The sequence below is a fragment of the Suncus etruscus genome, chromosome 11 (assembly GCF_024139225.1).
Source record: "Suncus etruscus isolate mSunEtr1 chromosome 11, mSunEtr1.pri.cur, whole genome shotgun sequence".
In the NCBI taxonomy this organism is placed as follows: Eukaryota; Metazoa; Chordata; class Mammalia; order Eulipotyphla; family Soricidae; genus Suncus; species Suncus etruscus.
The window spans coordinates 73,651,213-73,666,584 of NC_064858.1; the positions used below are offsets into that span (position 1 = coordinate 73,651,213).

The window sequence follows — 15,372 nt, forward strand, 5'->3', positions numbered from 1 at the left end:
AGTTTTGCACTACATTAATTAAAAAATGCAGTTATGGGGCCACAGAGATAGCCTGGAGGTAGGGCATTTGCCTTACATCCAGAAGGACGGTGGTTCAAATCCCAGCATTCCACATGGTCCCCCATGCCTGCCAAGGGTGATTTCTGAGCACAGAGCCAGGAGTAACCCCTGAGCGCTGCCGGGTGTGACCTCAAAACCAAAATAAATAAACAAGCAAATAAATAAAATGCAGTTATATAGTTTCTCCTACATGCTTTCTTCTGTGTTACTCATGAAATACATCCTATTTCATGAAACCTAATCATTTTGTCTTTAAATCAGAATTGTGTGCTTGTCCTTGCTGCCTATCTGTATCCAGCAGTCTTGGCTGGTAGATTCCCAGGAGAGTTGCCTCACAGTGTTACCAGGGCGAACTTTTCATGGAATGTTGCCCTAGCCTAGTGCTATTAGTGAAGCTAGAGGCTGGTTGGCCCTGTGCTCCAGCTCACCAACTTTGTTGTTTAGGGTTTAATACAGTACTGTGCTTGAATAGGTGTGTAGATCACATTAGAAGAAATACATGTCGGAGAACAACTTTGTATTTTCACCTTCACTGCCTTCTTTCAGGGGGCATAGTAGACATTTGCCCCATTACCCCTTCTCTCCTAATGTGTTCTAACCTTTGCTAAGCAACTTTATTCATAAGTTAGTGAAGGAAAATGGATTTAAAAAAAAACTAAGTCCCGTGAATCTAGCTATGAGACTCGAGTAAAACAGTTTCAGTTCTAGGTAGGATTTGTTTGTTTAATACTGCCTGGATAACCAAATGTTTTTTATTTTACTCCCCATTCCCTTCACTGCTGTGGAATTCTATTGAAAAGACAAATATAATTACTCAGGTAAACGGATCACCTCCCCAAAACACTAACATAAATATGTGCTCAGGTAACAAAAACACTTTTTGTTTCCTTGGCAGGGAGAGCTGGGAAGATGCCATTAAGTGCCTTGCAGAACAAAGACTAGTACTGTCAGAAGTGGCAGGATTTGGAGGTGGGGAGGAACAGGGGCCTAGACACAATACTTGGATGGTCTGTGAGCCATTTGGGGAATTAGTGGGCTGGGAGTCTGTATTTTTTTCCATAAAAGTCAAGTCCTTCCCTCTCTACTCTGTTTCTTTCTTACTTTGTTTTATGGTTTAGCATAGAAATAAAAGAAAACCCTCTCTCACTCCTATACTACTCTTGCTAGTTTGACAATTGCAGTGGTTAGTTTAATGAACAAAATGTCCTCTATCTTCTTTGTGTGATTGGTGGCCAACGATATGGCATGAATCTAAAAATGAATGTTTTCTCTATGGGACAAATGCCAAAAAGCAGAGGACAGAGTTTTTGTGCTATTGTTCATGCTTTTAGATAAGATAGGAAAAGTGAGCAGAGTGATGATTACAGATTACTTTTATTTATTCATAAAGTCCAGGCTAGTCTCTTGTCATTCTTTTTTGGGGGAGAGGGTTTGTTTATTGGGCCACATCCAGCAGCGCTCCGGGGTTACACCTTTCTCTGTGCATCATTTCTGTCAGACTCAGGTGACCATATGGGATGCCGGGTATTGAACCCATGTCAGTTGTGTGCAAGGCAAATGCCCTTCCCATTGTGTTATTGCTCCAGCCCCCTCTGGTTATTCTTTTTTGGGGAGGGGGGATGGGCCTCACTCACCCAGTGACGCTCAGGGGTTACTCCTGGCTATGCGCGAAGAAATCGCCCCTGGCTTGGGGGACCATATTGGAAATTGGGGGATTGAATCATGGTCTGTCCTAGGCTAGCGCGGGCAAGGCAGACAGACGCCTTACCCCTAGTGCCACCGCTTCGACCCCTCTGGTTATTCTTGTCTGCTTTTGCTGACTGTACTCTTCGTACATAGAAGATATTGGACCTTTTAAGTCTTCCTGGATAAGAAAGTAAGGAACATTAAAAATAAAAAAGGAAAATAAACAATAATTTGAAAATGTTCACTTGGTCCTTCACAAAGCTTGGGAACACTTGTCAGCATGTTTTTATCTTAGAAGCTATATAATGACCACTCTAATGTATAAATTAATGAAATGGTTCAGTCTCAGATCTAGATCTCTGATCTCAAGAGTAGAAGGATCAGGTTATTTGTGAGTAGCTCTTGAGTGAGCCTGATGAGGTTTTTTTTCCTTCCTTCCCTTTGTTATTTATTGCACACTTGGTTGCAGTGTGTTCATTGGAAACGCACTTCCTTGGTTGTGATGCTCACATATTTGATTGCAATACACAGAGGATTATAGTAGTGCCAGGGATTGCATTGAATAAAATGGGAAGGTGCCAGATATCAAACTTAAACATGCAATCTTTGTAATTCAGCCACTGAGCTATCTCCTGACATTCCTAGGAAATGAACCCTTGCTGTACTTTGTGGGTGGTCTCACCTTATACTGCCCAGCTAAGAATTAGTAGAATTATTATCACCTGTGGATTCTCACACTACCTGGAAACCTAATAGAGCGAGGCCAGATTCCATGAGAGGAGACAAGGGAGTTGTTCTGCTGTAGGTACCAACAAAACAGTAAATGTAATACAGCTTTTCAGTCAGAGATCCCCTGATGGATCCCTCAAATTTGGTAAGCCCTCTGAGTATCTGAACATTTTTTTTTTTTTGCATTGTATATAAAATATAATGGTTAGGGTCAGAGAAGTGGTAGAGGAGTCAAGGCACTTAGCTTTTACACTGCTAACCACAGTTTTACCCCTGGGACTGCATATGCCACCCCCCAACCACCATGGGAAGTTATCCCTTTAGGAGTAAGCCTTGAGTACTTTACAGAGTGGCCCAGTTCCCCCTCCCAAAGGTCCAAGACACATCAAGTTACCTTAGGAATTGTGTTTCCAACCCAACTTTTTTTCTTGATGATAATGGTCACATCTAAGTTAGTACTGACCTTAATGACCACTTCTAAAATACTTGACTAGAAGAGTCTTAACTAAGCACTGTGGGAAGTGGTGGAGGTGATATATGTCTGATCCAGGGTGGGGTAGATAGATGGTTGGTCCAGAGCACTGTTCTTGGCAGGGCTAGTCTATATTTACTCTTCTTGAATCACCCAGCACATTGATCTGTTGAACAAAAGGTCACTCTAAAGCTGGCCTGGCCAGCCACAGTTACTCAGTTATGTGGTCTTCTTTCACCCATTTGAATGTGTTTGATTTTGTGTTTCTTTAAAAACATGCTATCTTTAAAACTGGGCTATCTTTAGATGTGTGTGGTGTAACTTCGTCCCAGCAGAGACAGAAAATTACAGCTGGTTTACATTTTCTGAACAAAACACATGCAGAGTTAGACACATCATTTACTTGAACTCTGTGGAATATTGCTTAATTTTCTTTATTGGACAAGTTTTCCTTTGTTATTGTTGTTTTAAGCTTTGGGAGAGCAAAGATTTGCCAAGTAGGTATGTGTACATAGGAGTAGACTATTTGAAAGGTAGAAAACCTCTGACTCTTCTGTCATAGTGTGCCGTATTCCCAAGTTCACCCTTTTCATTCTACGTGGCACATTAAAGTCTTATGGTCATGTGGGGAAGAAGGTTATAATTATATATGCATATGCAAGTGTATCTTCATCCTAGGTTGTTCCTGGTATAGAACATGGACACAGACACACCCCATGTTACTGCTGAGCCTCTGAGATAGGATCCGAACACTGGTGTATTATTTTTTCAAGTTTATTTTTTTTGGGGGGGTGTGGGGGGAAACACATACCTTGTGGTGCTTAGGTTAATCCTGGCTCTGCCCTCAGGAATTACTCCTGACAGGTTCAGGGGACATATGGGACTCCAAGGATCAAACCCAGGTTGTCCATGGCCAGATGTAAAGCAAACACCTTCCTGCAGTGCTATTGCTCCAGCCCTGTTTTTTCACATTTCTTAATGATTCTAGTGAACAAAGAATAAGTCCTATAGTATAGTAAAATGCAGTATACTTTTAAATATGTTTTCCCCCTTATGTTTTTCCACTTATAAAAGTATATACTCTACAGTGGATAGGGTGGAATATATAGGTTGGTACGCGGCAGACCCAGGTTTGAAAGTATATGCTCCATAAGTTGAGAATTGCTTGAGTTATAAACGGTGAAAACTTTTGTTTTAGTGTAACTTTTTTGTTTGTTTGGGGTTTTTTTTGGGCCACACCTGGCTATTCCTGGCAGGCTCGGGGCACGATATGGGAGGCCAATAATTGAACTGGGCTCTGTCCGTTGTTGGTCACATGCAAGGCAAATGCCCTACTGCTGTGCTATCGCTCTGGTGTAACATTTTAGGATCAACTAATTATTTATTTATTTGAACTTCCTTTTTCAGGGCACTGTTTGACTACACTGAGGGATCTTGTTCACTGGACTCCAAGCCTTAGGCATTTCTTCCAGAAAGTTTGGAGGCATAAGACCTTGGTATGCGGGGCCTGGCGGTGGCGCTGGAGGTAAGGTGCCTGCCTTGCCTGCGCTAGCCTAGGACGGACCGCGGTTCGATCCCCCGGCGCCCCATACGGTCCCCCAAGAAGCCAGGAGCAACTTCTGAGCGCATAGCCAGGAGTAACCCCTGAGCGTCACAGGGTGTGGCCCAAAAACCAAAAGACCTTGGTATGCAATGGCCGGAGTGATAGCACAGTGGAAGGGCATTTGCCTTGCACATGGCCAACCCTGAAGGACCTTGGTTTGATTCCTAGCAATCCATATGATCCTCTGAGCCTGCCAGGGGCAAGTTCTGAGCTCAGAGCCAGGAATAATTCCTGAGTGGTACCGGATGTGACACCCCAAACCAAAAACCCCAAACAAACAAACAAAAAAATCTTAGTATGTTATTGCCATTATCCATAGCTTACATGGTTTTCTCTGCTCTCCTCTCTCCTCCCCTCTCTGTACTCTCCTCTCCTCTCCCCTCCCCTCTATTCCATTCTTTATTTTAATTTCTGGGCCACATCTGGAGAGGTGCTCAAGGCTGTTCTGAGCTCTTATATTCAAGGTTCATTCTTAGCAGTGCTTGGGGACCACATGTTGTGCTGAGGGTTAAACCCAGGTTATATAAAAGCAAGTGTCCTACTGCTGTGCTCTCTGGCCCCTTAGTTTTCTAATGATAGAGTCTCTGGATTGAAATCACTTCAGTCTTAGAACAGTGGCAGGTTGAAGAAGAATGGCATGGAATGGATTTTAGTTTCATATCAGTTATCAAATAGAATCATGGAAGTCTTATAGAATGAGGAGAATTGGGGGTTTGGCTAGTGTTAAGTGAGCATCTACCATGACTGTGATAGAGGTTAAGAAATGATCTACCAAATCTGTTTGCCCTGTGACCTCCTGGTACACACCTGGATAGAATGTTGGTTTGGGAATCAAGCCTAGGGCTTCACACATGTATGGCAAATTACCATTGAACCATATTTCTGGTGTGTATATTGTCAATTGACATGTGGAAGAAATGGACCTCTCTCTCTCTCTCTCTCTCTCTCTCTCTATCTATCTATCTATCTAATCTAATCTATCTAATCTATGCTGTCCTGATATGGATCTTGCATGATTTGGACTTGTTGGTATAATTATGCCCATAGGAAGCAGCCTTTGTTGATTATTTGACTGTGGTCTGTCAAAGGTAGGCAGAGAAGAGATGGTGGAAGGTAATGTGTGGAAATTATGGTGAGAATGAGTGAACACCAGGCATATCAGCTCCTATTAGGAAATCCCTATGTGGAAGACTGGAGAGAGTTAGTCGAAGCAGAGACAAAGATGAGGCTAGGGGCTGGCGTGTTGGTGCTAGATGTAAGGTGTCTGCCTTGCCAGCGCTAGCCTAGGACGGACCGTGGTTCGATCCCCGGTGTCCCATATGGTCCTCCAAGCCAGGAGCGACTTCTGAGCACATAGCCAGGAGTAACCCCTGAGCGTCACTGGGTGTGGCCTCAAAACATAACAAAACAGGGGCCGGCGAGGTGGCGCTAGAGGTAAGGTGTTTGCCTTGCAAGCGCTAGCCAAGGAAGGACCGCAGTTTGATCCCCCGGCGTCCCATATGGTCCCATATGGTCCCCTCGAGCCAGGGGCAATTTCTGAGCGCTTAGCCAGGAGTAACCCCTGAGCATCAAACGGGTGTGGCCCAAAAAAACAAAAACAAACAAACAAAACAAAACAGAAAAAAAAGATGAGGCTAACCTGAGGGGGAATTGGCTGGCTGTGGAGCTATAGATATATGAGGCACAATGGTCCTAGTTGAGAATTGAAGGGAAGAGAAGGAGCAAGGAAGTTCAGGCATAATAAATTTGCTACTATAAGAAAGAAGCTTAAGGGCCATAGACATTTTGTGTTGAAAAAAAGTTTAAGAGTTTGATCAGTTTTGAGTCACTTGTCTTTATGAAGCATGAACACTAATGCTGGTGGTAATTTTGATCAGTATTTGTTTGACTTCAGAATTTCAGAGACAGAAACATCTCTTCAGAAAGTTCACATAGTTGAAGGCAGAGTCCCTTTTTCCTGACAGCTCACTGTCTACTAGAGGTCAGACATTTTTTTTTTTATATGTTTCCAGTTCTATCCCTTATAACCTTATGATCATGTAACAGGGGCTTAGGTGTATAAGCTTTAGGGCTCAACCTACTCCTGGATTACCTTTGTATAAAGCCCAAAAATGTACCTTTTCTTTCTTTGTGAATGCTGTTTCCAGTTATATGGCTTGCTGACTGAGTGTAGGCTAGATTCTAATTGCACACTATAATCTCCTTAGTTGGAAAGCTTGTACTACTGTATGTGGTGGTTTTACAGTAGAAGTGGTATTTATTGGGGGTCATGAACTATAATGTAATGTCTGTGTATCTCTGTTTTCCACTGCTTGTTAACAAAAAGGTTTTTGATACAATGGCTGAAAGTTCTTGGGATTTCAACTAGAACCAGGAGTACTGAGAGGAAGAATAGTACATTTTCTTTCCCTTTTTTTTTTTTTTTTTTTTTGGTTTTTGGTTTTTGGGCCACACCCGGCTATGCTCAGGGATACTCCTGGCTGCTCAGAAATAGCTCCTGGCAGGCACAGGGGATCATATGGGACACCGGGATTCGAACCAACCACCTTTGGTCCTGGATCGGCTGCTTGCAAGGCAAACATCACTGTGCTATCTCTCTGGGCCCCATTTTCTTAAGTGAGAAATGATTTCTTGCTTAAGTCAGATTTCATGTAGTCCTTTCAGATTATGGTAGTTTATACAAGTTCCATAGGTCTGTCTATGAATTTTTGTTTGTTTTTGGACCACCACCCAGCAATGCTCAGGGGTTACTCCTGGCTCTGCACTCAGGAATCACTGATGTCAGGCTTGGGAGACCATATGGGATGCCAGGGACCAAAACCAGGTCAACTGCGTGCAAGACACTCTGCCCACTGTGCTATTGCTCAGGCCAGCCCCTCCCCTTCCAACTGACGTTACATAGCATGATAACTCACCAGACCCATTCATGTAGCAGCTAATTGCATGATTTCATCTTTACTTAGTGTCAAGTAGTATTCCATTGTATTTATGTACCATAGTTTCTTTATCCAGTTATCTATTCTGAGCTGCCTGACTGCCTGGGGTAGAAACGCAGCATGTGGGGGAATCTCGCACATGTGGCATTTATTTTACCAGGGGCCACACCTGGTAAGGAATAAGCTCAGAGCTTATTCCTGGTTCTGCTTCAGAGTCTTCTCATGACGGGACTTGGGAGGGTGACATATTTAATGCCAGATTCAAAACCAGTTTGGCTGCCTGCTACACAAGCCCTTTAAATCCTATCTCTCATCTATTTTACATTATTGATGCATATGGGATCTTTGGAGGTAATAGCAACAATTCAGACTAGAGCGAGGCATTTCTGGGTTTGAGTGTTGTCCTTGTTAGCTTATTAGCTGGGCAAGTTAATTGTTCTCTGATGTTCAGGGTTTTTGTTTTTTGGTTTGGTTTTTTTTGGGGGTTGGGTCACACCCAGCGGCACTCAGGCTCAGCGTTCAGAAGTCACTCCTGGTAGGCTTGGGAATCATATGGGATGTCGGGATTCAAACCGTGGTCTGTCCTGTGTTGGTTGCATGCAAGGCAACTGCCTTACCACTGTGCTATCGCTCTGGTCCCAATCCTCAGGTTTCTTGTCTGTTCATTGAGAATTATAAGACTGTAAAGAGTCAGATAGAAACATGATAGAGTCAGATAGAAAAATGGCTTGAAACATTGGCATAGGTGGACAAGTAGTGCATGTCCAGCCCTATCAATACATCTTTGCTTCAGTGGGAGCAACTGAGAGTAATTTTTGGAGAACTCTGAAAAGCTGTTGCCTCTGAGTAGCTTTTGTTCCGTTAGCTCTACAGCTGAATGCCTAAGGCATTTGTCTGCAGGGAGAGCTGAGAGAATTATGGGCTAGATATAGTGTAGAGGAGAACAAGGATTTGGTATAGCCAGTGTCTATTTATAATCCCTTTTGGTACCTGAGCAGCATTTGGTGTGGCCCATAAGTCAAAGAATGAAAAAGAAGGGCCAGAGTGATAGCACGGTGGGTAGGGCATTTGCCTTGCATGTGGCCCGGGTTCTATCCCTGCATTCCATATGGTCCCCTGAGCTGCCAGGAGTAATTTCTGAGCATAAAGACAGGAGTAACCCATGAGCATCACAAAATAAATAAATAAATAAATAAATAAATAAATAAGCAAACAGGAAAAAATAGTTTCTTTTTCACCAATTCAAATACAAAACTGAGTCATTCCTAAAGTAGTTCCCAGCTTGACCAAATTAACACAGCAGTCAAGTAACGACTGTCTATTGAAGACTTCCAAAGTTCCTTCACCCATCCTAAATCTTTCCCCATTCCTAATAACTTCTGATTTTTATTCCACAGATTTGAATTTTATTCTTGTGTTGGCACATCCCTCATTTTTCTGTAACCTTACCTGCTAATAAGACTTGCCCATTTCTGGGAGGGTTCTTTGGTAGGTAACAAAAGGTTTGCCTGAGGGGGCAGGAGGGGAATGGGAGAGAAGATTTTGGAGGATAGAGGGAACAGAAGAGATGGCTGAAAGAAGCTAAGATGCAGGGCAAGCTGAAGAGAGCATGCTTAAATAGGTTTAAGATTATAGGCCACACATGTGGCTAGGACATGAATAAAGATAATATCTCCTGAAACCTGTCTGTGGATTTCCTCGCCGCTATCCTAAACTTGCAGACCCACCAGCTGAAGAGGGTTGGAGACACGTGGTCCTGGGTTGGAGGAGAAAGGCCTCTCGTTCCTCCATCACCATCCATCTCTTCAGTCTATTCAAAGGCTTTTATTCAACATTCTTGGTCTTTGTTTTTTTAGTTTGTTTGTTTTGTAGGGGGTAGATGGAGGGGAAGCACACCTGACCATGCTCAGGGCTATTCTTGGGTGCTGTTCTTGGCTGCAATGCCAGGGATTGTATCCAGGACTCCAGCATACAAAGCTTACATGCAGCCTTTTGAGCTATTTCCATAGTCATGATCTTCCATTTGTGTGTGTGTGTGTGTGTGTGTGTGTGTGTGTGTGTACGTACACTAGTACACTCATACGGTGTACCCGTGGTCTCATACTTGCAAGTAAGTTCTACCATTGAGCTACATTCATATCCCAGATCTTTTTGTCTCTCCTCTCTTATTTAATTCCATTTCTATCAAATTTAAGTTTTGTTTGTTTTTGTCTACATTCTAGTCAGGGATCACATCTGTTAAGGCTCAGGTGACATATGGGGTGCTGGTAATTGAGGCCTTGTTGGACACATGCAAGGCAGGTACTTTACCCATTATGCTATCTTACAGGCCTCTCTATTAAATGTTTAAAGTGTGACTCTATAGATAGGAAAGAGGGGAACCAGGTGAGAGAGGAAAGGCACAGGAATATGGATAGCATAGCAGAGGAACAGACACTTTCAGGAGACACCTTGAATGAGTTGATACTTTCATGGATGTAGTTACAAGATTATCCACTTTTATTTTTTTATTATTTATTTTTTTTGATTATCCACTTTTAAAATGTCATTTTATAGAGTATTAGTCAGATTTCAGTAAATAAGATAAATGTTCTAATGAAGTTATAACATGTAGTGAGGGTTAGTAGAGCTGAGAATACATTTTTTCCTACATTACAGATGGATGAAATTTAGTTGAGTACTCTAGATCAGTATTACTTAAAATCTGATTTATAATCCGTATTTTGAATTCATTTCTAAATGGGGTGTACATTCTTATTTGTGTCTGCCTGTTTTTACTGTGATTTTCATCCGTGTTGCTACATGTTGAACAATAAGAAATACCAAGTTAGTTATTCCTTTTCATTGCTTGTATTGTATGACTACATCTCATTTGTTCTTTTTTTGTTTTTCTCTTTTAAATATGGAACGCTTCATGAATTTGCATGTCATCCATGAGCAGTGGCCATGCTAATCTTCTCTGTATTGTTCTAATTTTAGTATATGTGCTGCCGAAGTGAACACCATTCTTTTTTATTACAATTTTTAGAATTTCTTTTTTTTTTTTTGTTTTTTTCGGCCACACCCATTTGATGCTCAGGGGTTACTCCTGGCTAAGCGCTCAGAAATTGCCCCTGGCTTGGGGGGACCATATGGGGCACTGGGGGATCGAACCGTGGTCCTTCCTTGGCTAGCGCTTGCAAGGCAGACACCTTACCTCTAGCGCCACCTCACTGGCCCCTACAATTTTTAGAATTTTAATTTTATGAAAAGAGTTTGGGTGGGGGGATATTTGGGCCACACTTAGCAAACTCAGATTACGCCCAGCTCTGCACTCAGGAATCATGCCTGCAGATGTTGGGGGACCATGGAATGCTAGGGATTGATTGATTCGGGTCAGCTGCATGCAAGGCAAGTACCCTACCAGCTGTTCTTTCTCTTCAACTCTTTTTTTTTTTTTTCTCTTCAACTCTTTTTTTTTTTTTTGGTTTTTGGGCCACACCCTGTGACGCTCAGGGGTTACTCCTGGCTATGCGCTCAGAAGTTGCTCCTGGCTTGGGGGACCATATGGGACACCGGGGGATCGAACCGCGGTCCGTCCTAGGTTAGCGCAGGCAAGGCAGGCACCTTACCTCCAGCGCCACAGCCCGGCCCCTTCTCTTCAACTCTTTAAAAAAAATTTTAGAGCCTGAGTGATAGTACAGTGCATAGGGCACTTGCCTTGCATGAGGCCAACTGTGGTTCAGTACCAGGCATCCCATATTGTGACTTCCCTATCCAGCATCACCAGTGATTTTTTTTTGTTTGTTTGTTTGTTTGGTTTTTGGGTCACACCCGGCAGTGCTCAGGGGTAACTCCTGGCTCTGCACTCAGAAATTGCCCCTGGCAGGTTGGGGGACCATATGGGATGACGGAGACCAGAGATCAAATTCCTTCTGGGTCTGCCAAATGCAAGGCAAACGCCCTGCTGCTGTGCTATCTCTATGGCCTCACCAAGAGTGACTTCTAACTACAGAGCTAGGAGTAATTCCTGAGCATTACTGGGTATAGCCCAAAACAAAGCAAACCAAAACACTTTGATCTTTTTGTTTTCAGTTTTGAAGTCCTATGACAAAGCTTATTTAAAAACATTCTTAGCATTGTTCTTTTCTATATATAAACTTCTTCCTTCTTTCCTTCCTTCCTCCCTCCCTCCCTTCTTTTTGGTTTATGGGATAAATCATGGCAGTGCTCAGGGATTAATCTAGGCCCTTTGCTCAGGAGTCATCATCATATGGTGGCTCAGTGAACTGGAAATGGACAAGACAAGTGTCTTAACCCTCTGTGTTCTAGAGTATGTCTTAAGTATACTTTTGTAATTACTGCTAAATGAGTTTTCAAAGTAACTCTGCCAGTTTACACTAAGAGTTCATGTTTCACTTCTTAGCTACTTCCTGATCCTCTAGCTGCTCCTACATCCCAGGAGAGGGTTCTCTCCAGCTGACATATTTTGGAATGAGAGGTAGAGCCTCTCCTTCTGTAGTAGGTCCCAGCAGCCTCCACACCTGACTTGTGCCATATTAAGACCCATACTACAGCTCCTGAAATGCATGGCTGCATAGAGGGTCATATGACAGATCTACTCAACAAATTACACAGTTACTCTTCCTTTCATTCTGTGAGGATGGGCACAGAAAAAAGAGAGCAACCTTTTGGGATGGAGAAATAGTATAGCAGGTAGGGCATTTGCTTGCATGTGATTGATCCCTGTTCAATTCTCAGCATCCCATAGTGTTTCCCAAACACCACTGTGGGAATTCCTGAGTACAGCTACCAAAAAAATGCAGAACATTAGAAAACTAATGAGGAAAATCTGTACAAAGCAGTAAAGTTAGATTGTGAAAACAGTATCACCAAAGACATAAACACTAACTAGTTCAATAAATCCTGAGCAATGTTATTTCTGGGTTTTTTTGTTTTTTTTTTTTGGTTTTGGATCACACCTGGCAGCGCTCAGGGGTCACTCCTGGCTCTACGCTCAGAAATCGCTCCTGGCAGGCTCCAGGGACCATATGGGATGCCGGGATTTGAACTAACAACCTTCTGCACGCAAGACATGCCTCCATGCTATCTCTCCGGCCCCCAATGCTATTTCTTTACTTCGATAATCAATACTGTGATTTTGATCAACAGTTGATATATCTGACAACTAAAAATAATTTTAATGTTTTTATTTATTTATTTATTTATTAGCAATTTGGGAGTTATTTTCTGTGAAGTATATGATAAATCCTTTGCTTGTTTTTATTATGAGTCTGTATTTTTTGTTTGTTTTTGGGTCAAACCCTGGTTCTGTGCTCAGAAATCGTTCCTGGTAGGTTTGGGGGACCATTTGGGATGCCAGGAATCAAACCTGGCTTTATCCCTGGTCTGCTGCAAACGCCCTGCCATTGTGCTATCGCTCTGGCCCCATGGATTTGTTTTTTTTTTTATTGGTTTATAAATTCCCTTGGTAATCCCTTTAGTTTTAAGGAGGCATGTTCCTTATGAAGTAAGGAACAGGGTTCAGGCATGTTTGAAGAGGAAAGTCTTTGAAACAAACATGGCTATTGTTCCTTTGTCAGGGAATTAACTACGGTTTAGGATTGCAAGTTATTCCAGTTTACACATGGCTTTAAAAATATAATAATAAAACTCAAGTTTTCCCAACTACTTTTAAAAGTCTGTTTAGTTTGAAAACATCTGCTCATAAAATAGACATTAAATTCATCCTGTAGAGGTTTATTGTGCTTCTGGCACCAGGCTAAATATAAGTACTAAACTAGAAACATAATTTAAATGAACTTGCTATTCTCTCAGAACACAGTGTTGTGGGAGATGTTTGGGATTCAGGAGAAAACTCTACTGAGAAACTGAAGAGCAGAATCTTGGAGAGGACTCAGAAAATGTGAAACTAAATCGCTGATGCATGAGTGGATTCATATTTATTCTCATTTCACATAAGACTGAAGGAAGTTTGAATGTGCATGCATAGGTAGGAAAAATGCATTTTAGATTATGTAAACAGAATAGGAGAGAGCATGATGTTCCCTCGGTATTGTGGGATTGACTGAAGCATGGGTTGCAAGTAAGACTGAGAATAATGGGGATGGAGATAAAGTAAGGCTCAGTAGGGGTTGACCGTAAAATGAACTCAGATCTCTTATCTGATGTCACACACAAAAGTCAGATCAAAATGAATCAAAGTCTTGATAGTAAACCTGAAACCTTAAGGTTTAGGGGAAAACAGGAAAAACTATGAAGTTAAATCATCAAGTGGAAGCAAAGATAAATAATTGGGACTACATTAAATTAAACAGGTTCTGTACCTCAAAGGAAACAGTGATCAGGCTACAAAGATTACATGTGGATTGGGAGAAGTTACTCACTCATTACCCATCTGATAGAGCAAGAGAGATCTGATAAGCATCTCTTAGAGCTTAACAAGAAACCAACATCCAACCCCATCAAAAACAGGGTGGGGGTGAACAGAAACTTTTTTTTTTATTTTGGGCCACACCAGTTGGTGCTGAGGGGTTACTCCTGACTATGCGCTCAGAAATCGATCCTGGCTTGGAGGACCATATGGGACACTGGGGATCAAACCCAGGTCATCCTGAGTCACCCACGTGCAAGGCAAGGCAAACTCCGCCATCGCTCTGTCCCAAACAGAAACTACTTCTTCTTCTTCTTTTTTTTTTTTTTTTTTTTTTTGGTTTCTGGGCCAAATAGCTCCTGGCAGGCACAGGGGACCATATGGGACACTGGGATTCGAACCAACCACCTTTGGTCCTGGATCGGCTGCTTGCAAGGCAAACACCGCTGTGCTATCTCTCCGGGCCCCCAAACAGAAACTTCTTAAAAGAAAAAAATCAGATGGCCAGAAGTCACATAAAAAAAAAAAAACACCCTGTTAAAAAGTGAGAAATTGATCAGTAATCACCAGGAAGATGCAGATCAAAACAACAGTGTGATATCTGATACCACAGAGAATGGCACACATCAAAAAGAAAAAGAACAACTAGTGCAGGTGCAGATATAGGGAGAAAGGGACACTCATTCACTACTGGTTTGGGACAGTACTCTTGACTGGCCCAATCGTTTGGGAAAACAATATGAACATTTCTCACAAAACTAGAAATGACCTTCCATACAACCCAGTATGAATATACTCCCTCTGGGACCAAAAACGCAATGCAGAAAAGGCATCTGCACTCCTATGTTCATTACAGCACTTTCCGCAATAGCCAGAATTTGGAAATAACCCAAGATGACTGGATAAAGAAACTGTTGCACTTTTACACACTGTATTACTATGTAGTTGTTAGGAAAATTAAGTCGTGAAATTTCGCATATACAGGTATGGATATAGAGATGGAGTATTATGCTCAGTGAAATGAATCAAAAAAAGAGGGATAGACAGAATGATGGTACTAATTTGTGTGATCGTTTTTAAACAAACAAGCAAACAAACATAGTTTGGGAATAATACCCCAAAACAAAAGAAGTGGGAGGGGGGAAGTGCAGTTAGGAAAGAGAAGGGACCGTGATGATAATAATAAATGGAAATGTTCACTTTAGACAAGAACTGGGAAAGGAGGTAAAGTGATATGCATGATGCCTTATTACTTTCAGTAACAGCATTGCAAACCATGGTTTGTCCCTAAAGATCAAAAGGGGGGAGGGATGATGGTGGTGGGCAGGAGGCTGGGTGAAGGTGGTGGGATGGAAAGAAAACTAGAGAATTTGGTGGTTAAAATGAATGTTGGTGAAGAGGTGGTGGTTACAACATTGTCATGACTGTAACTCAAGCATCAGCAACTTTAGTTTTTTGTTTTGTTTTGTTTTTGAGCCACACCTGGTGGTACTAGGAGTTATTTCCTGAATAA

At 42.1% G+C, this 15,372-nt stretch overlaps 2 protein-coding genes and 1 non-coding gene across 3 annotated transcripts in view; 1 reads left to right on the forward strand and 2 right to left on the reverse strand.

Moving 5' to 3' along the window:
* The window catches only part of BCL2L13 (BCL2 like 13), a 1,170,396-nt gene that overhangs the window by 877,195 nt on the left and 277,829 nt on the right, over positions 1–15,372 (reverse strand). The window lies entirely within an intron of this gene.
* The window catches only part of MICAL3 (microtubule associated monooxygenase, calponin and LIM domain containing 3), a 251,291-nt gene that overhangs the window by 64,403 nt on the left and 171,516 nt on the right, over positions 1–15,372 (forward strand). The gene's annotated exons all lie outside the window — the stretch shown is intronic.
* LOC126023610 (U6 spliceosomal RNA) lies at positions 10,383–10,489 on the reverse strand. Its single transcript, XR_007500720.1, has one exon. It is a non-coding gene; the product is annotated as a U6 spliceosomal RNA (small nuclear RNA).